Here is a 26,644-nt window from a genome sequence, read left to right as displayed (position 1 = left end):
CGTCAACCAAACATTCTCTGTTTGAGGAACATTCTCTGTTTGAGGAACATTCTCTGTTTGAGGAACATTCTCTGTTTGAGGAACATTCTCTGTTTGAGGGACATTCTCTGTTTGAGGGACATTCTCTGTTTGAGGAACATTCTCTGTTTGAGGGACATTCTCTGTTTGAGGGACATTCTCTGTTTGAGGGACATTCTCTCATTTGTGCCCGATGCTTAAGTGGCAACATGCCAGAAAAGTTGTCTCCCTTGAAAGGAAAGTGTCTTGATTTGCTGTATTATATGTCAATAACCAGTATTGGTATCAGGACTGAAAAAGTCTGATCGGTGGCGCATCCCTATTCATAATATCGTGTGCAGATTCTTAAACATACAACATAAAAAAGTGGAAAATTCAAATCTATTTAAAAGCTTCCGTTAATGGACAGCAGCGGACAACAAAACGGACGTGTTCCAGCCCTCTGGCCTCCATCATGCAGCAGAAACCCATCATGCCGCCGCCTCTCTAGAAGCCAGACAGAAACCCTGGAAGGACATGATGGCAGTGACACAGTGCATTCTCAAAAAAAACACATACCAATCCATTAGCACAGCTCGGGAAGCCCTGGAAAGAGATGTGACTCTGTCTGGGAACGTTAGGATGCTTCTGAAAGGGAACAGGACAAGGACAGATCTGTCTGCAGTTCAAACCGCGAACAACTCTCTCCCCAACACTCACACAATATATCAGAAAACCGTAGTGTGATGCAACACACAGGCTCCATTCAGCGATGACCCAGGCAATAGCTGACGATACAAAGAGCAACATCAGAGCATCTTCTTGACACAAGAGGACATGTAGCTACTCACAATCTCCTGGTTTGAGTCCAACACAAGGACCTTCTCCCTCTCTCTCTCTCCCTCTCAGATCTCCTGTTTCTCTCTCTCCCTCTCATGTCTCTCTCTCTCCCTCTCATATCTCCCGTCTCTCTCTCCCTCTCATATCTCCCGTCTCTCTCTCCCTCTCATATCTCCTGTCTCTCTCTCTCCCTCTCATATCTCCTGTCTCTCTCTCTCGCTCCCTCTCATATCTCAAATCTGTAATTAACGCAACACAGGGAATCAATGTCCCGGATTACATCACTGGTGGCCATATTCAAACTCATTTCAATACCTGTCAAACTAAACAAAGTAAGCTTGCTCTCAGTATGGCAAATATATCAAAAGGAATAGGCCTATTCAATTTGTCACATACTTGAGACTAGGGATGTCCCGATCGCCTTTTTTTGCTTCCGATCCGATCCCGAGCATGTGATTTTAAATATCTATCGATCCGATCGTTTCCGATCCGATCTTTCACATTAGTAATCAATTTTGACGCATTTTTGTCAGAAACTGGCAGAGCGACACAAGCCCATCTGTTGCCTATAATAGTCCGGGGCGCGAGAGCGGAGGCTTTTGTTATTACATTCACCCTGAGAAATGTGCTTCTGCTTCATATGAGAAATATTAAAAGTTTCAATATATGTTTGCACATTAGTATACATTCAGTGTTCGACTTACGTAATGGTCCATTCTGGTCTGAAACGCTGAAAGTCACGTAACGTTATCCTCCAGGTGAAAGCTAGTCTGAAAACTTCGCCTCCAGCCTGCTGCTTCATGAGTTTTTCCTCCACGCGGAATCTCCTCCTTGCAAACATTGCAACTGGCTTGACTTTGTATTTTAAAATGCTTAGTTCCAAACCTCTGACATTAAGTCTAGCTGCTCAAGTCAGTGGATATTAACCGTGTTTCGGGAGCAACGTGTTGTTGTTGTGATCTGTGGTCGCGTGTAGCGTGTAGCGTCTAAATTAAAGGGAATGTTTGTTGCAACGGTGAAAATTAAAGGGGAATGTGTTTGTTGTGGATAATTATTCTGCTCTGTGTGACAATAAATACATTAATGATGATATATTATATGTAATTTAAAACCAAAACTAAGGCCTCCGTATGAGTTTAAGACGTGGACATGGTCATGTTTGTTGAATAAAAGTTTTCTTTTTTTGACTGCCGATTTTTATTATTATTTTTTCCCGATCCCCGATACTCTGAAAAGCACGTGATCGACGCCGATTCCGATCACGTGATCGGATCGGGACATCCCTACTTGAGACAGTAGGAAGGCTGAGGGGGAGACGTACTGTAATATGCGAGACACAGGAGAGAAGGTTCTTTATTGAGACAGTAGGAAGGCTGAGAGGGAGACAGAGTAGAGGAGACACAGGAGAGAAGGTTCTTTATTGAGACAGTAGGAAGGATGAGAGGGAGACAGAGTAGAGGAGACACAGGAGAGAAGGTTCCTTATTGACAGTAGGAAGGCTGAGAGGGAGACAGAGTAGGGGAGACACAGGGGAGAAGGTTCCTTATTGAGACAGTAGGAAGACTGAGAGGGAGACAGAGTAGGGGAGACACAGGGGAGAAGGTTCCTTATTGAGACAGTAGGAAGGCTGAGAGGGAGACAGAGTAGAGGAGACACAGGAGAGAAGGTTCTTTATTGAGACAGTAAGAAGGCTGAGAGGGAGACACAGTAGGGGAGACACAGAAGAGAAGGTTCCTTATTGAGACAGTAGGAAGGCTGAGAGGGAGACAGAGTAGGGGAGACACAGGAGAGAAGGTTCTTTATTGAGACAGTAGGAAGGATGAGAGGGAGACAGAGTAGGGGAGACACAGGAGAGAAGGTTATTGATTGAGACAGTAGGAAGGCTGAGAGGGAGACAGAGTAGGGGAGACACATGAGAGGTTCTTTATTGAGACAGTAGGAAGGATGAGAGGGAGAGAGAGTAGGGGAGACACATGAGAGGTTCTTTATTGAGACAGTAGGAAGGCTGAGAGGGAGACAGAGTAGGGGAGACACAGGAGAGAAGGTTCTTTATTGAGACAGTAGGAAGGCTGAGAGGGAGAGAGTAGAGGAGACACAGGAGAGAAGGTTCTTTATTGAGACAGTAGGAAGGCTGAGAGGGAGACAGAGTAGGGGAGACACAGGAGAGAAGGTTCTTTATTGAGACAGTAGGAAGGCTGAGAGGGAGACAGAGTAGGGGAGACACAGGAGAGAAGGTTCTTTATTGAGACAGTAGGAAGGCTGAGAGGGAGACAGAGTAGAGGAGACACAGGAGAGAAGGTTCTTTATTGAGACGGTAGGAAGGCTGAGAGGGAGACAGAGTAGAGGAGACACAGGAGAGAAGGTTCTTTATTGAGACAGTAGGAAGGCTGAGAGGGAGACAGAGTAGAGGAGACACAGGAGAGAAGGTTCTTTATTGAGACAGTAGGAAGGATGAGAGGGAGACAGAGTAGAGGAGACACAGGAGAGAAGGTTCTTTATTGAGACAGTAGGAAGACTGAGAGGGAGACAGAGTAGGGGAGACACAGGAGAGAAGGTTTCTTATTGAGACAGTAGGAAGACTGAGAGGGAGACAGAGTAGAGGAGACACAGGAGAGAAGGTTCTTTATTGAGACAGTAGGAAGACTGAGAGGGAGACAGAGTAGAGGAGACACAGGAGAGAAGGTTCTTTATTGAGACAGTAGGAAGGCTGAGAGGGAGACAGAGTAGGGGAGACACAGGAGAGAAGGTTCCTTATTGAGACAGTAGGAAGACTGAGAGGGAGACAGAGTAGAGGAGACACAGGAGAGAAGGTTCTTTATTGAGACAGTAGGAAGGCTGAGAGGGAGACAGAGTAGAGGAGACACAGGAGAGAAGGTTCCTTATTGAGACAGTAAGAAGGCTGAGAGGGAGACAGAGTAGGGGAGACACAGGAGAGAAGGTTCTTTATTGAGACAGTAGGAAGGCTGAGAGGGAGACAGAGTAGGGGAGACACAGGAGAGAAGGTTCCTTATTGAGACAGTAAGAAGGCTGAGAGGGAGACAGAGTAGGGGAGACACAGGGGAGAAGGTTCCTTATTGAGACAGTAGGAAGACTGAGAGGGAGACAGAGTAGGGGAGACACAGGAGAGAAGGTTCCTTATTGAGACAGTAGGAAGGATGAGAGGGAGACAGAGTAGGGGAGACACAGGAGAGAAGGTTCTTTATTGAGACAGTAGGAAGGCTGAGAGGGAGACAGAGTAGGGGAGACACAGGAGAGAAGGTTCCTTATTGAGACAGTAGGAAGGCTGAGAGGGAGACAGAGTAGGGGAGACACGGGAGAGAAGGTTCCTTATTGAGACAGTAGGGAGGCTGAGAGGGAGAGAGAGTAGGGGAGACACAGGAGAGAAGGTTCCTTATTGAGACAGTAGGAAGGCTGAGAGGGAGACAGAGCAGGGGAGACACAGGAGAGAAGGTTCTTTATTGAGACAGTAGGAAGGATGAGAGGGAGAGAGAGTAGGGGAGACACATGAGAGAAGGTTTCCTTATTGAGACAGTAGGAAGGCTGAGAGGGAGACAGAGTAGGGGAGACACAGGAGAGAAGGTTCTGGCAAAGTCCTCCTGACTGATGGGTCTGATCCACTACACACCACCTCTAGGCTGTGAAGATTAACACGCAGGCTAATAATCTGTTATTATAACTCATTATTGTAAATGGCCTCATAAGGTATAAGCACCTTAACCAAAGTAGAGTAACCTAACTGCCTGTAATCCGATTAAAACATTAAAGTAATTGTGCTTTGATAGCAGGCTTAACTGACTGTTTGATGGGTTGGCAATATAATCCAGAGGCATAGAGAACAAAAACGAATTATGTAAACTCTAAAATGGCACACCACCTCGCACCTCCTAAAACTATTGTCCCGTGTTATTTAGTATAAGAGTCATAAACAAGGGAGACTGTGAGGATTGGTTCTTTCCCCACCACAGGCTTCCTAAAGTACTGTGATGATTGGTCCGCTCCTCACCCACACGCTCCGTTCCTTTAAGGTACTTTGTTGATTAATTGCATTCCCCGCCACACGCTTCTTTCCTGTAAGGAGCCGTGTTGATTGGCGCTCTCCCCACCACACGCTTCTGGAGCAATGATCAATTTCATCCCGCAGCTGTCACAGCTTGTCATCAGCGCCCTGTGGCTTTATATACCCTGATCCCCCTAATATCGATGTTGGATCGTTTTGAATATACTCCTGCATTTGCCTGTTCTTCCCCGTCGCTGTTTCCCTGTCTGTTGCTCCCCAGGACTTTCGTGAAGTAATCCCTGTGGAGAACCTGATTCCCCGTTCGAAGCTGCGCCTCGTTATCAGCCCGCTTTACGCGTTGCGCTCTGGTGAGTTTTTGGAAACAGTTCTTTTTGGATCACCAGTTTTTTGTGTGTTAGTGAAACACCGAAGAGATCCCGTTTTGTTGATACTGTTCTCACCTTTTTTGTGTTGGATTTACACTTTGGATTACCGTATTGTTTTTTCTCTGGACTCTGCTAACTGTGTGTGTCACACCGAAGATCAAGTCACTTGGATATTTATTTGGATCAGTCACCTCTCTGTTTCTGTTGTGCGCTGGGCTAACTGAGATTTCTCTCTCTCTCCGTTTCCACCTGGAGCGAAAGCTGGGAGGATCTGCAGAGCGGCTTCAGACGTCACAAGCTAATTCCTCACCACCACCTACTGGGAGAATCTGCAGAGCCGCAACAATCTTCACATGCCAGATTCCCCGTTTTGTTCTGTTGCTCAACTTAATTCAATCTTGTGACTCTGAGAATAAATACGCCCTTGCTTTGGCTAACTCTGAAACAACTCTCTCTGTGCCGTTGCGCTTGAGGTCGGTTACAAACCCTAACAGAGACACTTTAAGTGGTGCTGCTGTCTCATCACTACTTATTAGCGCCGAAATGGCAAATTAAAGGCTTTTAAAGAATTAGTAGCCAACTAACCAACCAGCCAACCAATCAGTCAATCAACCACTCAACCAGTCAACAAACCACTCAACCAGTAAACGAATCAGTCAGTCAACTAACCAGCCAGCCAGCCAGCCAACACTGATCTTTAATAGGGATGGATGCACTATTGATACTGATAATGGACCTCATGATCAAAAGTGTACATAACTATCTTCGTAACCATCTTTGTAAGTAGTTTATACAAACAAATTTACAAAAGTCCTCCTCCGAATGCCTTAACGCGTGAAACGGTGTTCGTAAATGGCATAAAAAAACTAAACTAAAAGCGTGTTCTCGTACACCTGAATTTGCATACAGAAACGCCCCGCCAGCTGCTTGTAAGGGTATAAGGAAGAGGCTAAGCATTGCACTTCATATCATAATACAATAATCGAAAAGAAACATTCATTCCATATCATTTGGGGCGACCATCTGTCATGTGGGGTAACCAACAATTGATGGCAATAAATTCAAAATAGAATATCGATCAGTTTTGGCTCAAATATTAATCAATGCTAAGTGGATACTATCAGTACACATTTTAAATCAGTTTCATGGGTTTTAGAGATGGGTATTGTAACTGCATTACGAGGGAGACACTGCCATTATAGAATAAACGTATAAAATCATGGTTTACAAAAAATGTAAGGGCACACAAGCCTGTCTTTCTTAAACTGTTTATTTAATTACTGATACTTGTTAAAATATTAGTAATGTTTTTTTTTATTTTGATCCACTTTTTCTCCCATTTTCTATATTTTCTCCCATCCCAATTTCGTATCATCCAATTCAACCCTCCCCTGTCACGGATGTCGGACGCTGTTTCTTGCCTCCCACAAGCCGGCTGCAATGTGGACTAAGTCATACATAGCACAAGTCCCCTCCGGTACTTGAGGTAACAGCAGTCGCATCTTTTCACCTGCGCAGCTCGATCTCTCAGTGGCGAGGAGTAACGCGTGGGAGGCTCACGCTGCCCCCGACACTTCCTGATTCTACTGCGCAGGCGCACCAACCGACCTGTAGGAGTCGCTGTCCACAACGCCCGATCCCCACCCATCAGTTTCCCACCCCCTAATACGGCCAATGTGTATTAGTATGAACGACCAGCTAAACTGAAAGCAAATGTGGAGCGCTGGGCTCGAACTGACGAGCCCAGCGTCTCCAGCATTTCGTGGCGAGCGCCTTGCCCACTACGCCACGTAGCCGCCAAAATATTAGTAATGTTAAGGAAATATATTAATTTTGAGATAAATGACGGTCGCCCCAAATGCCTTTATTTAAGGCCATGTCCTATTAATTCAACTTTAAAAACCTCTTAATTGTACACTACATGTGTACACTACATTCCAAACATTTGAACAATGGCCAAATATATTCTTATTTTTTGTATTTTAAAATTGGCCTATTCAAAAGTCTTATCCGTCAATGACCCATGTTCTGCAGTGGAAAACGTAATAGCGTGCATGTAGTTTTCCAGACAAAGAGTCTGTTTGATAACGGCCCTGGCCTGGCGGGAGCCGTGACCAGACCTCCTCCTAGGCCTGCCACGATAACACATTTTGCTGGGCGATTAATTGCCCCCGAAAATATCGCGATAAGCGATATTATTGCGACCGGTTAGAGAATTTTTTTTTTGAAATTTATTTCCCCAAACTTTTATTTTGAAGCCCACCGCTCCGTCTTTTCCGGTGTTTAGACTTTTATTTTGAAGCCCACCGACCGGACCGGAAGTATTTTGTGATTATCCTAAGCAGAAACTATGAGCCGACAACTTGGGCTAATGATATGATGTTTTTGAGCTAATGATAAAACAAATTGTTGGTGAACAACTAACTTTAGGTTAGTTTTAACGTTAGCTACTAACGTTAGATGCAGCTACTACAGGCAATCAACGATGAGGAGGAAGCGTCAAAGCAGTATATAATATAATAGCTGTGGTGCGTAAGCACTGCAGCACGACTCGAAACTACCGGAGTGTTATAATAAATTAATTCATGTTTAACTTGTCCCCGTGTCCAGTCCTTTGACTAGCCCCACCCGTTAATTGTAAACAATGATGCATGTAATTGTATTAACGTTATTCTGTGTTGTACTTGTAGCTATGCTATACGTTGTATTTCGTTTGTAGCTAATGTTGTTAGCATTGAATGAGCATCAACGAACGCTAGATCTTTAATCTTTATTTAGCAGTCCAGTTTCTCCGGGCAGTAGCGAGTAACTACTTGGGTCTAAAAATAGCTAACGTTACACTACAAATAATGCTACTTGGTTAAAAGGAGCAACACTATTGAGAAATGTCTATGTGGCGTTGCCCCACGGAGCTCCCGTGCTGTACTCTAGTAACGTCAGCGGCCCGCCTCCCAACACGGACAGTGACTGAGGGGCACTGGTTCCGCCTCATTAAAACAAACGCGCAAATAGCAATTAATCGCGCCCGTCAAAATCATTGCATTCATTTTAATTATCGCAGCAATTAATCGATTTATTGCTTATCGCGGCAGGCCTACCTCCTCCTCTTCATTTCACCAATTTGTGCTGAAGCTAAACATGTACAAGTGTCTGCTGGTACTACAGCTAACAGACAGCAGTCAGAGTAGGACTAGTACTAAACCTCTAAGGGCTAGATCCACAAAGAATGGATTGCACGGTGCTAGTTGCACCCTACTTACAATTCATTATGAATTGAAAATGGGGGATCCTGATGTAAACAAGACGAAAGTCTTTCTCTGGTCTGCATCCCCTTAACGATTGTGTCTATTGAGCTGTACTGTATTGTACCCATTCTGCAATCTGTTAATAAAATGTTCATGATTCATCTTCATATCGATACAGTATCGCCACGCAAAGTATCGCGATTAGTGATGCACCGATGTGAAAATTGTGGCCGATACCGATATTAATATTGCTGTTCTGGCCGATACCGATATTTACCGATGTCGATATCTCTGTATAGAAAACACTTTTTTATGATAATCAAATAAAGAGCTATTTTCCAAAACGCTTTTTCTTTTGTAACTTATTTTCAAAAATGACTGATATTTTGAAACTATTTAAGGTCAAAACATGTATAAAAAAATAAAAAATAATAATAATTATCGGCCCATATCGGCCCTATCTTGATATCGGACCGATACCGATGTGTAAAAAAACTGCCATATCGGCCGATATATCGTGCATCACTAATCGCGATACTACTACGTTTCGATTTTTTCCCCCACCCCTATGACCCACTACAGACGCCTGTCTGTCTGTCAACACACTGGGACTGACCCACTACAGACGCCTGTCTGTCTGTCAACACACTGGGACTGACCCACTACAGACGCCTGTCTGTCTGTCAACACACTGGGACTGACCCACTACAGACACCTGTCTGTCTGTCAACACACCGGGACTGACCCACTACAGACGGCTGTCTGTCTGTCAACACACTGGGACTGACCCACTACAGACGCCTGTCTGTCTGTCAACACACTGGGACTGACCCACTACAGACGCCTGTCTGTCTGTCTGTCAACACACTGGGACTGACCCACTACAGACGCCTGTCTGTCTGTCTGTCAACACACTGGGACTGACCCACTACAGACGCCTGTCTGTCTGTCTGTCAACACACTGGGACTGACCCACTACAGACGCCTGTCTGTCTGTCAACACACTGGGACTGACCCACTACAGACGCCTGTCTGTCTGTCAACACACTGGGACTGACCCACTACAGACGCCTGTCTGTCTGTCAACACACTGGGACTGACCCACTACAGACGCCTGTCTGTCTGTCAACACACTGGGACTGACCCACTACAGACGCCTGTCTGTCTGTCAACACACTGGGACTGACCCACTACAGACGGCTGCTGTCTGTCTGTCAACACACTGGGACTGACCCACTACAGACCCCTGTCTGTCTGTCAACACACTGGGACTGACCCACTACAGACGGCTGCTGTCTGTCTGTCAACACACTGGGACTGACCCACTACAGACGCCTGTCTGTCTGTCAACACACTGGGACTGACCCACTACAGACGCCTGTCTGTCTGTCAACACACTGGGACTGACCCACTACAGATGCCTGTCTGTCTGTCAACACACTGGGACTGACCCACTACAGACGCCTGTCTGTCTGTCAACACACTGGGACTGACCCACTACAGACGGCTGTCTGTCTGTCAACACACTGGGACCGACCCACTACAGACGCCTGTCTGTCTGTCAACACACTGGGACTGACCCACTACAGACGCCTGTCTGTCTGTCAACACACTGGGCCTGACCCACTACAGACGCCTGTCTGTCTGTCAACACACTGGGACTGACCCACTACAGACGGCTGTCTGTCTGTCAACACACTGGGACTGACCCACTACAGACGCCTGTCTGTCTGTCAACACACTGGGACTGACCCACTACAGACGCCTGTCTGTCTGTCAACACACTGGGACTGACCCACTACAGACGGCTGTCTGTCTGTCAACACACTGGGACTGACCCACTACAGACGCCTGTCTGTCTGTCAACACACTGGGACCGACCCACTACAGACGCCTGTCTGTCTGTCTGTCAACACACTGGGACTGACCCACTACAGACGCCTGTCTGTCTGTCAACACACTGGGACTGACCCACTACAGACGCCTGTCTGTCTGTCAACACACTGGGACTGACCCACTACAGACGCCTGTCTGTCTGTCAACACACTGGGACTGACCCACTACAGACGGCCGTCTGTCTGTCAACACACTGGGACTGACCCACTACAGACGGCCGTCTGTCTGTCAACACACTGGGACTGACCCACTACAGACGGCTGTCTGTCTGTCAACACACTGGGACTGACCCACTACAGACGGCTGTCAGTCTGTCAACACACTGGGACTGACCCACTACAGACGGCCGTCTGCCCCAGAATTGTGACGTCAGCTTCCCCAGCCCTATAGTACAAGAGGAAGAGAACACGGTTGTTGAATAATAACATACCTGGGATCAAACATGGAACCCCCACTTCTACCGGTCAGAAAAGGGGCAACATCTCCTTGCAAAGAGATCTATCGGTTTTAAAGGAACACGCCGATATTTTGGGAAATTAGCTTACCGTCTTCTCCAGAGAGAGACAAGAAGATGTATCAGTTTCCTCTCTGTAGAAAGCTATCTGGCTGCACGTTAGCCTAGCTTAGCACAATGAATGGAAGCGGACAGTGCCGGTTAGCCTTCGGGGAGAGGTGTTAGTTGGACAATGCCTAGGCTACCCGTCACTGTCCGCATCCATTCATTGTGCTAAGCTAGGCTAACGTGCAGCCAGATAGCTTTCTACTGAACGCACAGAGAGGAGACTGGTATCTATCTTCTTGTCTCTCTCTGGAGAAGACGGTAAGCTAATTTCCCAAAATATTGGCGTGTTCCTTTAAGGCCCGGCTGATCCATCCACGTTGATCCATTGTGTCTGTCGATGACACAAACTGAAACTATACGTCTGTGTTTTTTTTAATTATTATTCTGTTTGTTGTATCTGTTTATTGGACAGGGCTGACGATGTGTCTCCGGCAAATTTTCAAAAGGTCCGAGCGAGAGGATGAACTTTTGGAACTGACGGACATGTCACCATTTTGTACAATTGTGTTCCAATTAAAAAACAAACCAATGGACAGTAATGTAACGCACCTTAGCGTTTGCACTTGAGGATATGCCCCACCTAGATGGCACTCTATTGTACCGTATGTATTCCTGGTTTTTATGTATTGTTCTGGTTTTATGGTTTTATGTATTTGTGGGTCTATGTATCGTATTTTTGGTTTCATGTACTGTATGCACTTTTGGTCTTATGTGGTTTTATTAAGTGGGGACTACCGATGAAAATGTGCCCTGGCTAATTCGGGTGTATTTACATGAATATTTTATTGCAAAATGCTGAATGTTCATTAATATTATACATTGTGTCCCTTACAAATAAACGAATAAATTCAAATGAAAATGTCTTCCATCTGTTTCATCTCCGTGCTGTGATGGATCCATGTGTCTGGGCTCCGACGGGGCTCCGGGCAGGACTCCTACACTCGTCCACCTCCCCTTGACCTCCCCTTCAAACACTGTCCAGAGCACGGCACCATTGTAACACTCCCCGATTCAAACCCAGTACTCCCCATATGAGAAGCCAAATGCCTAACTCTCCCCCATGCCCAAGAGAGATTAGGTTTCCTGGGCATCAGACAGGGCTTTTCTCTGATACAGTTGGATCACAAGCAAAGGCACTGTGCAAATATTTAAAGCTTTTAATGATAAAAGCTTACTAAACAGAGATGTGTGTGTGTGACAGTGGTTCTCCTACTAGTGAAATGGCGATGTGGGTCTTCATACTTCTGATTCAGATTCAGATTCCTTTAATAAGCCATATGTGTAAACACATGGTAATTGTTTCGGAAATTACAGTGTATGCATTTTTCCATAAATCTTTTTTTCCCCATAACAAGAGCAACAACAAACACAGGACAAAGACAGTGCAGTGAAGGATTAATAATTTGAATATATAGTGAAGCTTCGTCGACCAACAATCATTTAGGCTATTCTGGTTTCAAATGAGTCACAGTGCCCATGTTTCCATCAATGTATTTATGCTCCTTTTGAAATATCATGTTAGAAACGGAAACATCACCCGTTACAACCGCTCCCATCACTCTTCTGAAACACACGCTGGTTCGTGCATCAGGATATTGGCCTCTGCGCTTCTGTCATCTTGTTTCGGAAGGCAAGAAATATGGTCTTGTAGCCAATAAGCTGTGGCACTGCGCCATAATTGATTGGCAAAACCATGTCATGAGAGCTTTCAGACAGAGCCTCTCTCTCTGTCTGTCTGTCTGTCTGTCTGTCTGTCTGTCTGTCTGTCTGTCTGTCTGTCTGTCTGTCTGTCTGTCTGTCTGTCTGTCTGTCTGTCTGTCTGTCTGTCTGTCTGTCTGTCTCTCTTTCTACTGTGCGGTCACCACCGTCCTGTACTGTTTCAATGGTGTCTGTACTGTAACAAAGTAACCACCAAAGGGGGGCGTTTGGTCAGCTGCCAGAGAGGCAGATACTGCTTCAGACCAGGGCTGTGTCTGTGACATAAGCACATCGTGCCATCATCCTCCCATCACTGCAGCTCAGGACTATATATATCCTGGTATAGCGTAATACCGTCATACCGCCCAAGCCTAGTGGCTAACGTACTTTACCATGTAAATTAATTACTAGGATGCAAAGCACTTTCAGTTTTCACTGCACACACAAAACGGTCGCAATATCGAGCCCTTTACTTTAGGTTTTCCTAGTCAAGGAATAAAATAGTCTGCTATGGCTGCATGCGTCATGGCACTAACGTTATTGTTTTTAAATGTGCAACTGTCGGGAAAAACATGGCATCGATAAGAGGAATCGATAGTCACGGAGCCATGCGATTCCAGGAATCGGGACAATTAGGAACCGGTTCCCAATCTATTTCCGATTCTCAATTCCCATCCCTAGTCGCGTCCCTGACGAAGACGGACAGGAGCACTTGGGAGCGGTCCCCGGGCGCGGCCCCACGCCAATGTCTGCTCCCGGCGGCCCATGGGGGGGGAAGGACGACGGGATGGGTCAAGGCAAGCGCAGAGAGACATTTCATCGGCAACCCAATGCATGTGTGTGTGTTCCTGTGTGTCGTCCATCTTACATGTGTGTGTTGCTGGCTGCGTGACAAATAAAGACTTCTTCCTCCTCCCTACTCTCTTACTAGTTATAGTATGACTTACTACAATAGTGTCTTTATACCTTTATCACTGTATCACTATAATAATACTCCAACACTGTACATGTGATACTATTATTCAGTATTACTCCTTTATATGTTATATCCAGTTGTTTTGATTGGATGTCAAACTTATTTCCATTGTACTGTAGTACGTGCGCTGTATAATAACAATACATTTGAATCTAATCTAATGTGATTTTTTTCTAGGGGTCTATATATATCGTATTGTGGAATACAATTTGGAATACAATCAAATACTGCAGCCTACTACGATTTGGAAATTGCACTGTGGGGTCGTAATGCGATTTCGACGTTCAATTCATTATGCGACAATCTTTTTCTTTATGCGGGACAGTTGAGCTGCTAACGTCTAAAATGCTGTCAAATAGCCTACATTCCTGCCTGCAGCTGTTGTATTTGGGGATGTCTAATTAGCAGGGTGATGCCTAGACGTGGGGGGCTTGTTATCAGGTTAAACAATAAAGAGATTTGAGTGTTGTTGGGGGGAACATGAACTGGACGCGAGTCCACTGGCCCCACACTGTAGCATTTTATCATCCTCGTTGAACCTGTAGAATGAAGCCGTCTTTAACACGTAAGCAATGCTGCGTTCACATACTGTGAATGCTTTTAAAGGTATGCTACGACTATCCCTTCACGAAACATGCAACTGTTTTACCTGATGCTATTGCTGATCTTCGGATGATGCTTCTTGCCACACTGCACAAATGGCCTTCTGTGTTTGTATTTGATTTGTACGTTTTTTGTTTAATGTACTGTATATATTCTATATGCCCTGTTTTTATGTTGAAACGTGTTGTGTGCCGTCGTGTTGGTCAGGACTCCCTGGAAGAAGAGATCTTGTATCTCAATGGGACATTCCTGGATAAATAAAGGATAAATTAAAAATAATAAATAAAATGCTGCATTCACATGGATTCAGGCCGACGGTAGACGGAGAACTGGACATAGGGCAGGGTGATAGAAGTGGGTGAGCCCTGCGGGGAATAACAACAACAGTAATGGTAGACGGGCACGGGCATTGTTTAAATATTTTAACTTTCTGCCGTTGTCCGCGACACACTTTACAACCGGATGTTATGTGACTACAATACATGAAGAAAACGTGTTATATCAGGACAATTACAAGCCAATACATTTGGTAATAACAACACCTAGATGACGTATAATATGATCAGAGCAGCTTGAAATCTTACTGAGATGTGTGTTATGCTCAATTCTTGAACTAGCGTTAGCCGATAACGAGCCTGCTCAAAGGGCAAAGTCACTGTTACTGTAGCTACTGTAGCTTCAGCTGGTAAACAATACCATCTCCATAGCAACATGCCATCGTGCCTTTCCCTCGTCACATTTTTCTTTTCTCTTTCCTCTGCCATCCTAAGGAGAAAAGAGAATCTTCCCCAATACTATTTTTTCAAAGCGTGCAGAGTAAGTATTTCTGAAAACACCCACAGTGCCCCCAGTAACGTGGCTTTTAGTAGTGTCAGGAGAAATAACTGAAACAAGTCAAACAGAACCGAACGGGCCCCCTGGGCTCAGCGTTTACAGGCAGCGCGGGCCAGATGACACGGTGTTGCAGCAGTGAGTGTTCAAACACACATCCCACCGAGGGGTTAAGTCCAATGTTTATCTCCTGCCGGCTGTTTACCAACTAATACACTTGTGTAGACGAGTGAAACTGAAGTTCTCTCTCCCTCTGTATGCATCTCTCTCTCTATCTCTCCCACCCCTTCTCTCCCCTCCCTCTGTCACTCTTGTGTGAACTGATTGTGTGTGTGTGTGTGTGTGTGTGTGTGTGTGTGTGTGTGTGTGTGTGTTTGTGTGTGTGTGTGACTGTGTGTGTGTGTGTGTGTGTGTGTGTGTGTGTGTGTGTGTGTAGGTGTGTGTGTGTGTGTGTGTGACTGTGTGTGTGTGTGTGTGTGTGTGTGTGTGTGTGTGTGTGTGTGTGTGTGTGTGTGTGTGTGTGTGTGTGTGTGTGTGTGTGTCTGCTCTCTTTCTGTATGTTCCTCCTGTTCTCCCACCTGGGACCAGGCCAGGATCTATAGCCTACTACATTATTATATTTCTATGGTTATGGACTTTACTACATTATTATATTTCTATGGTTATAGACTTTACTACATTATTATATTTCTATGGTTATAGACTTTACTACATTATTATATTTCTATGGTTATAGACTTTACTACATTATTATATTTCTATGGTTATGGACTTGACTACATTATTATATGTATATAGACTTTACTACATTATTATATTTCTATGGTTATGGACTTTACTACATTATTATATTTCTATGGTTATAGACTTTACTACATTATTATATTTCTATGGTTATAGACTTTACTACATTATTATATTTCTATGGTTATAGACTTTACTACATTATTATATTTCTATGGTTATAGACTTTACTACATTATTATATTTCTATGGTTATGGACTTGACTACATTATTATATGTATATAGACTTTACTACATTATTATATTTCTATGGTTATGGACTTTACTACATTATTATATTTTTATGGTTATGGACTTGACTACATTATTATATTTCTATGGTTATAGACTTTACTACATTATTATATTTCTATGGTTATGGACTTGACTACATTATTATATTTCTATGGTTATAGACTTTACTATATTATTATATTTCTATGGTTATAGACTTTGTGGTGACCAGGATCTATAGCCTACTACATTATTCTATGTATATGGTTATAGACTTTACTATATTATTATATATATATATATTTTTTTTTATTGGTCTTTTTCCCCCTCCATTTTCCTCCGTTTTTCTCCCATCCCAATGTTAGTCGTATGCCAATTCCCAGTCCCTTCCTGGTCGCTGCGCACTTACCCCCCACAGTCAGATCATCTGGGAGAGTGGAGGCTACCACGTGCTTCCTCCGACACACGTCCAGCCAATCACCGCTTCTTTTCACCTGGCAGCGCGGATTCTCATCGAGAGGGCGTAGCGTGTGGGAGGACCACACTATCCCCCTCGAGTCCTATCCGCGCTTAGCAGGCGCCCCGACCGAACTGTAGGAGTCGCTGTTTACAACGACCCGGACCCACCCCGCCAGCTTCTCCCACCCTCTAATACAGCCAATTGTATTAGTGCAGACGGCCAGCCAAGCTGGTGACAACCCCGGAGCTGTGAGCTGGATTCGAACAGGCGAATCCAGCTCACAGCTCCGGGGCTGGTGACGAACGCAATCTCCGCTCGGCCACCTAATATTATATTATTATATTTCTATGGTTATGGACTTTACTACATTATTATATTTCTATGGTTATGGACTTGACTACATTATTATATTTCTATGGTTATGGACTTGACTACATTATTATATGTATATAGACTTTACTACATTATTATATTTCTATGGTTATGGACTTTACTACATTATTATATTTCTATGGTTATGGACTTGACTACATTATTATATTTCTATGGTTATAGACTTTACTACATTATTCTATTTCTATGGTTATAGACTTTACTACATTATTATATTTCTATGGTTATGGACTTGACTACATTATTATATGTATATAGACTTTACTACATTATTCTATTTATATGGTTATGGACTTTACTACATTATTCTATTTATATGGTTATGAACTTTACTATATTATTATATGTATATGATTATGGACTTAACCATATAAATATAATAATGTAGTAAAGTCTATAACCATAGAAATATAATAATATAGTAAAGTCCATAACCATAGAAATATAATAATGTAGTAATGGACTTTACTATATTATTATATTTCTATGGTTTAGACTTTACTACATTATTATATTTATATGGTTATGGACTTTACTACATTATTCTATTTATTTATGCTGTGGTCTGTCTGTTGCCTAGGTTACAACAGGGCCACTACAGGAACCATTAATTACAATAATTATCCACTGCTTGTGATTATACACTGCAGTACATCAGCATGCTGTTTCATAGCTTGTAAATTACCTGATAGCTATAGATGTTGATATATAGATGTTGATGTATAGATGTTGAGGAACGGAGTGTTACTTTTCGTGGCTCTTTAAAAAAGATATTTTTTGTCAATGTGGCTCCTAAATTGGCCCAGTGTACGAGTACCACTGTACCAGAGAAACCACCGCACAGCCTGATGCCTGATCACTGCACACACCAGCCAAGTCTGAGTACCACTGTACCAGAGAAACCACCGCACAGCCTGATGCCTGATCACTGCACACACCAGCCTCAGAAGAGTAACAAACCCTGGGCGGAACATTGAGGGAGATGACTGGACCGCGTCCATAATTAAACCAGGCCTGAGATCAGATCTGAACCACCTCTGATTCAATACACTCACTGTAATCGGTCTAGTGAGAGGAGGGAGAATAATCTGTAGAGGGAGGGAGAAGGGAGGGAGGGAGACGGAGGAAGAAGGGAGAGAAGGAGAAAGGAGGGAGAGAGAAGGAGAACGGAGGGGGAGAGAAGGAGAAAGGAGGGGGAGAGAGAGGGGGAAGAAGTGGAGGGATAGATAGAGAGAGGGAGGGAGGGAGTGAGAGGGGATAGATAGAAAGAGAGGGAAGGACAGACAGACAGACAGACAGACAGACAGACAGACAGACAGACAGACAGGATCTGCCCTTTGAAACACAAACCAGGAAGCCAGTTAGTCAGCAACTGGAGCTACAGTGTCTGAACAGTAACCAAGGGCTGCGAGGCTAAACATGACTGACAGAAATACGACTGCGTATACTAGACGGTTTATATAGCCAACAACAACAATAACAACAAGCTGATCCCGGGCCTCGCTGTAATAAATGTCTTACACACATTACATTATAATCATCAGTAAATGTTAACTGCGGGCAGTGCGGGGGATTGCGACTCGCTATAAAAACTGATTGTCCACCACCAGCATAATGGCTGTGCAGTTAATGGACATGTCCCATGTGTGCCACACACACACACACACACACACACACACACACACACACACACACATACGCCCGCACACTCTCACACACACACACTCAACTCACACTCAACATCACTATGAATTGAAAATGGGGGACCCTGATGTAAACAAGACAAACGTCTTTCTCTGGTCTGCATCCCCTTAACAATTGTGTGTATTGAGCCGATTATTATTATTATTATTATTATTATTATTATTATTATTATTATTATTATTATTATTATTATTACTGTATTGTACCCATTCTGCAATCTGTTAAATAAAGTTTTCATTCATTCATTCACTCACTCACACATACATACACACACATTGATTGATTGATTGATTGATTGATTGATTGATTGAAAACTTTATTAACAGATTGCAGAATGGGTATACAGTACAGTACAGCTCAATACATACAATTGTTAACTTAAGGGGATGCAGACCAGAGAAAGACTTTCGTCTTGTTTACATCAGGGTCCCCCATTTTCAATTCATCATAACATACATGACATACAGATAGTGTATGATAGTGTAATACATACACAATTACACACACATACACACAGGGCGCCAGACAGTCAAGCTTGCATAACTTTGCGCCGTGACACCGTGAGTGTGACAGTCCTGCACTGTAGCTCAGCCCTGCGGTGATGCGTGGACGCTATGAGATCACTCATCCCCCAAATCACCGTCCGCTCACTCGAGGAAAGAAGAAGAAACCAACCCACGGCGCCCCGCGAGCGACACGCCGAACCGCACCCGGCCGGTGTCCCGGGAGCCATTAGACAAAACGCGGTGTTTATTTCGAGTTGACTCACCGTTAGTTGGCTGTTTTTTGGACAGTTTGTTGTGTCGGGGGATATAGTCTCCGCGCGTCGCTGTCACACCACGATGATCCGCCCTCCCGGTAAACTGCACCTCCACCGACCGACCGCGGGGGTAACATTCGCCCCTCCCCCATTCAAGGACTCACCTCCAATCAAAGCCCGAGACCGGTGATGGACTCTCGTTCGATCCAATCGCAATGACCGATGGGATCAGAGTGACGGGAGTTCTGCCCAATCGTACACTCGGGAGGGAAAAAAACGCCCCTCTGTGTGGCAGCTTCCGTAAATCCCGGGCCGCGCCGCTCGGCGTCACGGATGCACTTCTCCCTGACGGACAGCCGGGTCGCCCAATGGAGACGCTTGACTCCTTCTACGGGACCGCGCGGCTCCAATCAGCGGGAGGAACGCGCTCTGAATACGGCCACGGCCCAGGAAGATTCCCCATCATCACCCACAACGAAAGCCCTGCTGGAATGTCGCCGGGATAAGAGGAATACTTTGTAGTTGTATAATAATTTGTATTATAGAGAGGGATTAGATATATATCCTATTATTAGTTCAGTTGCTTTCAGTTACAAACGAATTACACATATGATGAATTGAAAATGGGGGACCATGATGTAAACAAGACGAAAGTCTTTCTCTGGTCTGCATCCCCTTAACAATTGTATGTATTGCACTGTACTGTACCCATTCTGCAATCTGTTAATAAAGTTTTCAATCAATCAATCAACACCCGAGCTGTAATAGGTACATGTTATATGTTTCCTTGACCCACACTGTTGACACACGGTAGCCTATTTCGTTTAGCTAAACTGCTAAAGCATCTCCTTGAAGCCAAATCCCAATAAATGTAATCAATTGCATCCAAATGTACAGCCTAATTCGCCAAATGTACAACTGCCAAAGTAGGCTAGAGGCAAATGAGCTCGAGGCATCATAGCCCTACACTCACTTTTACAGATAAAACAATTGTGCATTTTTCTAATCTTGTGAATGAAAAAATATCATGTTTTTTTTTTATTTAGATTAGATCTTCCATCATTCATCTCAACGACAAAATAGTGTAAGACGTGGTTATTACAGTTTCTCAAATTCACATTGAGCAGCTGAGGCATTTCTCGTTTTCAAACGTAGTCGTTGGTCCTGAATCTAGTTTAGCCTTATATCGCCACCTTGTGGTCAAAATGACAAAGTTCAGTTGAAGGCTCCTCGTAGCTTACCGTGTAGTCTGACGTCACGTTGGACCGCCCGCGAGGTCCACCCGTGTAGGGATTTATCATTGGGGAAATGGACTATCAGCTTTTGTAACAATTCTGCCTCATGGACATCGAAAAGCTTTCCATTTTTGCACAAAAAGTTCCCTTCTATCACTAACATTATTGTTTAAGCATTTTTGGTTGAAATAAAATACATTTTCTGACTTACAATATTGAATGGAACTATTTAAAATAAAGTTAAAGTTAAATAAAGTTTGAAAATGCAATAACATGTTTGTCAGTAAGCTACTTATGTCTTTATATATATATATATATATATATATATATATATATATATATATATATATATATATAATATAAAGAAAGAAACGCCCAATTGCGATTATAAGCAGTATAGCCTATCAGTTAATTTTTTTTAGCTGATGATTTACATCCCTACAGGATATATATATATTGTATTGAGTGAAAAAATATATATAAATATTATATATAGCCTATATTATTTTTATGACATTTTAGGGGCCCCCTGGTGGCTTCGGGGGCCCTATGCAACTGCATATGGCAAGAAACAGGCCTGCATCTACAGTATGTCTCCATCTCTCTGTCTCTTTCTCTAAGCATCTATCTCTGTCTCTTTTCTGTCTCTTCTCTAAGCATCTATGTCTCTATCTCTCTGTCTCTTTCTCTAAGCATCCATCTCTATCTATCTCTTTGCCTCTTTCTCTAAGCATCTCTGTCTCCATCTCTCTGTCTCTTTCTCTAAGCATCTATCTCTGTCTCTTTTCTGTCTCTTCTCTAAGCATCTATGTCTCTATCTCTCTGTCTCTTTCTCTAAGCATCCATCTCTATCTATCTCTCTGCCTCTTTCTCTAAGCATCTCTGTCTCCATCTCTCTGTCTCTTTCTCTAAGCATCTATCTCTGTCTCTTTTCTGTCTCTTCTCTAAGCATCTATGTCTCTATCTCTCTGTCTCTTTCTCTAAGCATCCATCTCTATCTATCTCTCTGCCTCTTTCTCTAAGCATCTCTGTCTCCATCTCTCTATCTCTTTCTCTAAGCATATCTATCTCTCTGTCTCTTTTCTGTCTCTTCTCTAAGCATCTATGTCTCCATCTCTCTGTCTCTTCTCTGTGTCGGTGTGTCTCTGTCTGTCCCACAGCTTGATTTGTAATCCTCACTCATGGAGGTGATGTACAGTATGAATGTGATCAGACTAGTGATGGTTTGTAAAAACCAGTGCTCCTCGCTCATGGAGGTGATGTGGTTAAACTATCCCTCCCTTTATCCTGGGAGGACTGTTCTGTGATCTGTGATTTGGCTCAACATCTCCCCAACTGCAATACCTGAAGCTTCCTGAAGGGTCTGTCCCATTATGTGTCTTCAGTACAGTATCTACATGTTACTATATAGGCAACAAGGACACTGCCAGCTGTTGTTGTAATTGACCTATCTCAACCCTATCTCAAATAGATCAAAAAGGTGATATATTGTAAACCCTATGCAATATCCATCAATATTTGGATACTGTATGAACATCTCCCAACTCCACGCACTGCACACGACCCTACCTTCCATGAGGATTACACCGCACAAATCTACCCTCAGTGTGTGTGTGTGTGTGTGTGTGTGTGTGTGTGTGCATGTGTATGTACACATAAGTGTATGAATGCATGCTTGCATGTGTGTGTAAAGGCTACGTGTGAGAGTGCTTGGTTGCTATAAACACATCATAAGCACACAAACACACACACACACACACACACACACATGGTTGATGACATCATGTGCGTCTAATGTGTTGGCTGTCCTGGGTCCACACAGTTAGTACTCTGGTCCCGTGAATACTTTACCCAAGGCAGTTGTCCTTCCGCATTCGGTTTGCGCGCCCTCAGCGCCCAATCGCGTTAGCCCTACTATCCGTAGTACTTTACCATCTCCGCGGTCAAGTAACTGCGAGCATCTGCAGCGACGTGATTCTCTTCACAGTAATATTACATTTCTCCCGATGCTCTGTGTAGGCTAACGCGATTGGGCGCTGAGAGGCCAATCAGGGCGCGCAAACCGAACGCCTTGGGTAAAGTATTCACGCGCTCTGGTCTGATGGAGAACAGGGCGTTAGCCAGAGCAGCAGGTAACAACCTCACTATATATTCACCCTCACGCAGTATTTATCATCAATATTTGGATACTTGAAATCTGTCTGAAGTGAATAGTTAGTATCACAGCGCCACGGCGGTGCAGTGGTTAACACTGGTTAACACTGTTGCCTCGCAGCAAGAAGGTCCTGGGTTCGATTCCCGCTTGGGGACCAGGTTGCCGGGTTGCCAGGTACCCAGGTGGGGTATCTCCCGGGCCTTTCTGTGTGGAGTTTGCATTATTCTCCCCCGTGCTCGCAAGGGTTTCCCCCGGGTCTGCTCCTGGCTGCCCTTGGGGGGGGGGGGGGGGGGACAACAGGATGGGTCAAGCGTAGAGAGGAAATGTAATCGGTGACCCCAAAACATTCACGTGTGTGTGTGTGTTCCTATGTGTGTCGCCCATCTCACATGTGTGTGTTCGCTGCATGACAATGTAGCAATGTGTGCTACAAATAAAGACATGAAATGAGATAGAACCACTTCATGCACTGATTGAATAAATAACTATTACCAGTATGGTATTGTTTAATAGAAAAGACAGAAGGCAGCTCTGTGACCTAAACTAAAATTCCCCTCGGGATAATACATTTCTATTCTGTTCTATTCTATTCTATTTAATACTCTTGTCCAACAAAAACAACAACAATAATAATAGCCTAATAATAATAATAATATTATTTCGGTCTTTATTATTATTTTATTTGTAATTTTTGTATTGTCTTATGTTATTGTCTTACTGTTTGTCTTATTTAGGTATTTCTTTTATATCTTATCTAGTTGTTTTATTCCCGTTTTTATCATTTTAATGTCTTTATTATTATTGTCACAGTATGGTGTCACAGTATGATGTCACGGTATGATGTCACGGTATGATGTCACAGTATGATGTTCCGTTGTGATGTCACAGTATGATGTTCCGTTGTGATGTCACAGTATGTCATAATCAAACATTCTAGAACATTTGTGTATCTATTCAATAAGCTTGAATATATAGTGTAGATCAATTTAAAAATCACCACATGGAAAAGGAAACAGGCGCCATGTCCTGTACAATCCTTAATGAACTTGTCTGTAAGCTTGAATATATAGTGTAGATCAATTAAAAAATCACCACATGGAGGAAACAGGCGCCCTGTCCCGTACAATCCTTAATGAACTGCGTCTGGAGGGAAGGTTCTGTGATGTGGTTATTAAAGTCAACAGCACTGAGTTTAATGCCCACAAGGCAATCCTGTGTGGCTGCAGCGCCTATTTCAGGTAAGTTTATCTTGGTTCAGGTTAACTTGGTTAGTAAAAAGATACTATACTGTACGTCTACTGTAAAAAGATAGTATACTGTACGTCTACTGTAAAAAGATACTATACTGTACTTCAGCACACTCAGTTGGCACTGCTCAAAACGTACCTTTTTAAAATAGCTTTTAAATGAATTATTATCTTTATTTTATTGTCTTATTTTTCTTTATTTCTATTATTTTTACTTAAATATTTTATTATCATTGGTATCATTGTTTTTTGTATTTTTTGTAAATAATTTTATTTGTTCTTTTTTAATATCGTATTTTAGTGTTATTACATTTTTCCTTATTGTTTACTATCAAATTTAGCTATTTTATTATTTTAACTATTTAATTTTTCGGTCTTTATTATTATTTTATTTGTAATTATTTTTATTATTATTGTCTTATTGTATTATGTTATTATGTTATTGTCTTACTGTTTGTCTTATTTAGCTATTTTTACTATCTTATCTAGTTGTTTTATTACCGTTTTTATCATTTTCATGTCTTATAATTTCCATCCTTAGTTATGGAGTGATTGTAATAATTTTATTATTTTTTTTGTATCCTTTTGTTCCGTTTTTTATGTAAAGCACTTTGAGCTGCAATCTGTATGAATGGTGCTATATAACGTTATTATTATTTTACATTTATTTTAACTTAAATTAAAAATATATATTTTAAGACTTCTAAAGAATGTCATGTTTTTAGACATAATATCTATATTATTTAAATGGCAGCTAAATATATTATACTTTATTATTATATTACATTATATTATAATATAACATTACATTATATTATCATACATATTATTTATATTATTCAAATGGACCTCAAATATTTTCCGTTGTGATGTCACAGTATGATGTCACAGTAAGATGTTTCGTTGTGATGTCAGTAGGGCTGTCCCCGACGCTTTAAGCCTTTTTACAACGCATCCGCGTTTCCGGGTTCCTGTTTTGCGCTCTGATTGACCAGGTTATGTGACATGAGCGCCAATCGTGGGACGGCAAGTTTCTACACTGGTTAAGCTTAGGCACTCTTCGAAGTTGGTTAAGGTTAGAGTTTGTCTTAGAGCGTGATGGCAAGTTCTTTCGCCGGTTAAGCTTAGGCACTCTTTCGAAGTTGGTTAAGGTTAGAGTTTGTTTTAGAGCATGGTGATAGAACGCCAGGTAGTTTGCAGGCTGTTCGACGCGGAAATGGGCAAACACGCTATTGGGCGCACATGTCACATGACCTGGCCAATCAGAGCGCCGGAAACGTGGATGCGTTGTAAAAAGGCTACGCGCGTCCCCGACTAAGGATTTGGATGGTCGACTATGATTGGCCAAAATTTGCCGTTAGTCGACTATTGGTCCACTACATTTTTTTATTTATTTTTTTTTATTTTATTTATTTTTTTATCATTCCATTTGGGCTGTGGGGGGTGCTCAATGTCTGAAGGAGTCGACTGAAGGCTTCTTGTCCTCTGCAAAAGCATGCAATTGGTCCACTGATGGATACATCTTGATATTTGTCTAGTCTAGTGTGTTCATTAGATGGGTGAAATCCTCTTTCAGTGCCTCTGTGCCTGTTTTCGTAGGCAGTTAGCCTCTGGTATGCGTGCCATTAGCGTTAGCCACGCTTCTAGGCCTCTTTTCTTTTGGAAAGAATGATAAAAAAATTAAATAAAAAGATTTATAATTTTTTTTATTTCTTTTGTATTCGACTAAGAGGTTGGCAGTCGACTACGGCTCCTTTCGACCGATTAGTCGACTAATCGACTAATAGGGGTCAGCCCTAGATGTCACAGTATGATGTCATAATCAAACATTCTAGAACATTTGTGTATCTATTCAACAGATCTCAGATCTCAGAAGACAAGTGAAGATCTCACTTGTTGTTTCCGGCTACTTGTCTGTAAGCTTGAATATATAGTGTAGATACAATTTAAAAATCACCACATGGAAAAGGAAACAGGCGCCATGTCCTGTACAATCCTTAATGAACTGCGTCTGGAGGGAAGGTTCTGTGATGTGGTTATTAAGACAACAGGACTGAGTTTAACGCCCACAAGGCAATCCTGTGTGGCTGCAGCGCCTATTTCAGGTAAGTTTATCTTGGTTCAGGTTAGCTTGGTAGGGATGGATGTGTCCGTCATCTAGACGCTTCAATGAAGCAGAGAAAAAGAAAAGGATGAAACAGCATCAGCTGAACTTTCAGAGGGTTTTGTGTCGAGTTCTTCTCATCTTCATTGAGGGTTAAAAGTCAGGAGGTGTTGTGATATTGAGCTATACTAATTCATTTGATTTGAATCATTTACTTTGACTGACCCTACCCTATACTGTACTTCTCCTGTAGAAAGATAATATACTATACTTCTACTATGAAAATACCTTATGCCTCTACTTACTCATCAGATATCTCTATACTCTGCATCCCACAGAGCCCTCTTCACTCACTGGAGCGACTCAGAGAAACCAGTCCACAGTGTCCCTCAGGTGTCCGCGGGTATGATGCAGCTCATCATAGAGTATGCATACACACGCTTTGTGCCGGTGACAGCAGAGAACGTGGAAGAGCTTCTGGTGGCTGCAGACCAGCTTCTCGTCACTGGCATAATAGGAGCGTGCTGTGACTTCCTA

The 26,644-nt window shown here is 43.0% G+C and overlaps 1 protein-coding gene across 1 annotated transcript in view; it reads right to left on the bottom strand.

The window, feature by feature from the left end:
- The window catches only part of LOC311237745 (uncharacterized protein), a 256,687-nt gene extending 237,227 nt beyond the window's left edge, over positions 1-19,460 (bottom strand). Inside the window, exon 1 of the mRNA XM_084325722.1 lies at positions 19,376-19,460. The gene's annotated coding sequence lies outside the window, so the exon portion shown is untranslated. The remainder of the gene's footprint in view (positions 1-19,375) is intronic.
- Positions 19,461-26,644: the final 7,184 nt, after the last annotated feature.

This window comes from Notolepis coatsorum, assembly GCF_963971535.1.
Source record: "Notolepis coatsorum genome assembly, chromosome: 12".
In the NCBI taxonomy this organism is placed as follows: domain Eukaryota; kingdom Metazoa; phylum Chordata; class Actinopteri; order Aulopiformes; family Paralepididae; genus Notolepis; species Notolepis coatsorum.
This window is presented reverse-complemented; position numbering and strand designations above follow the sequence as displayed.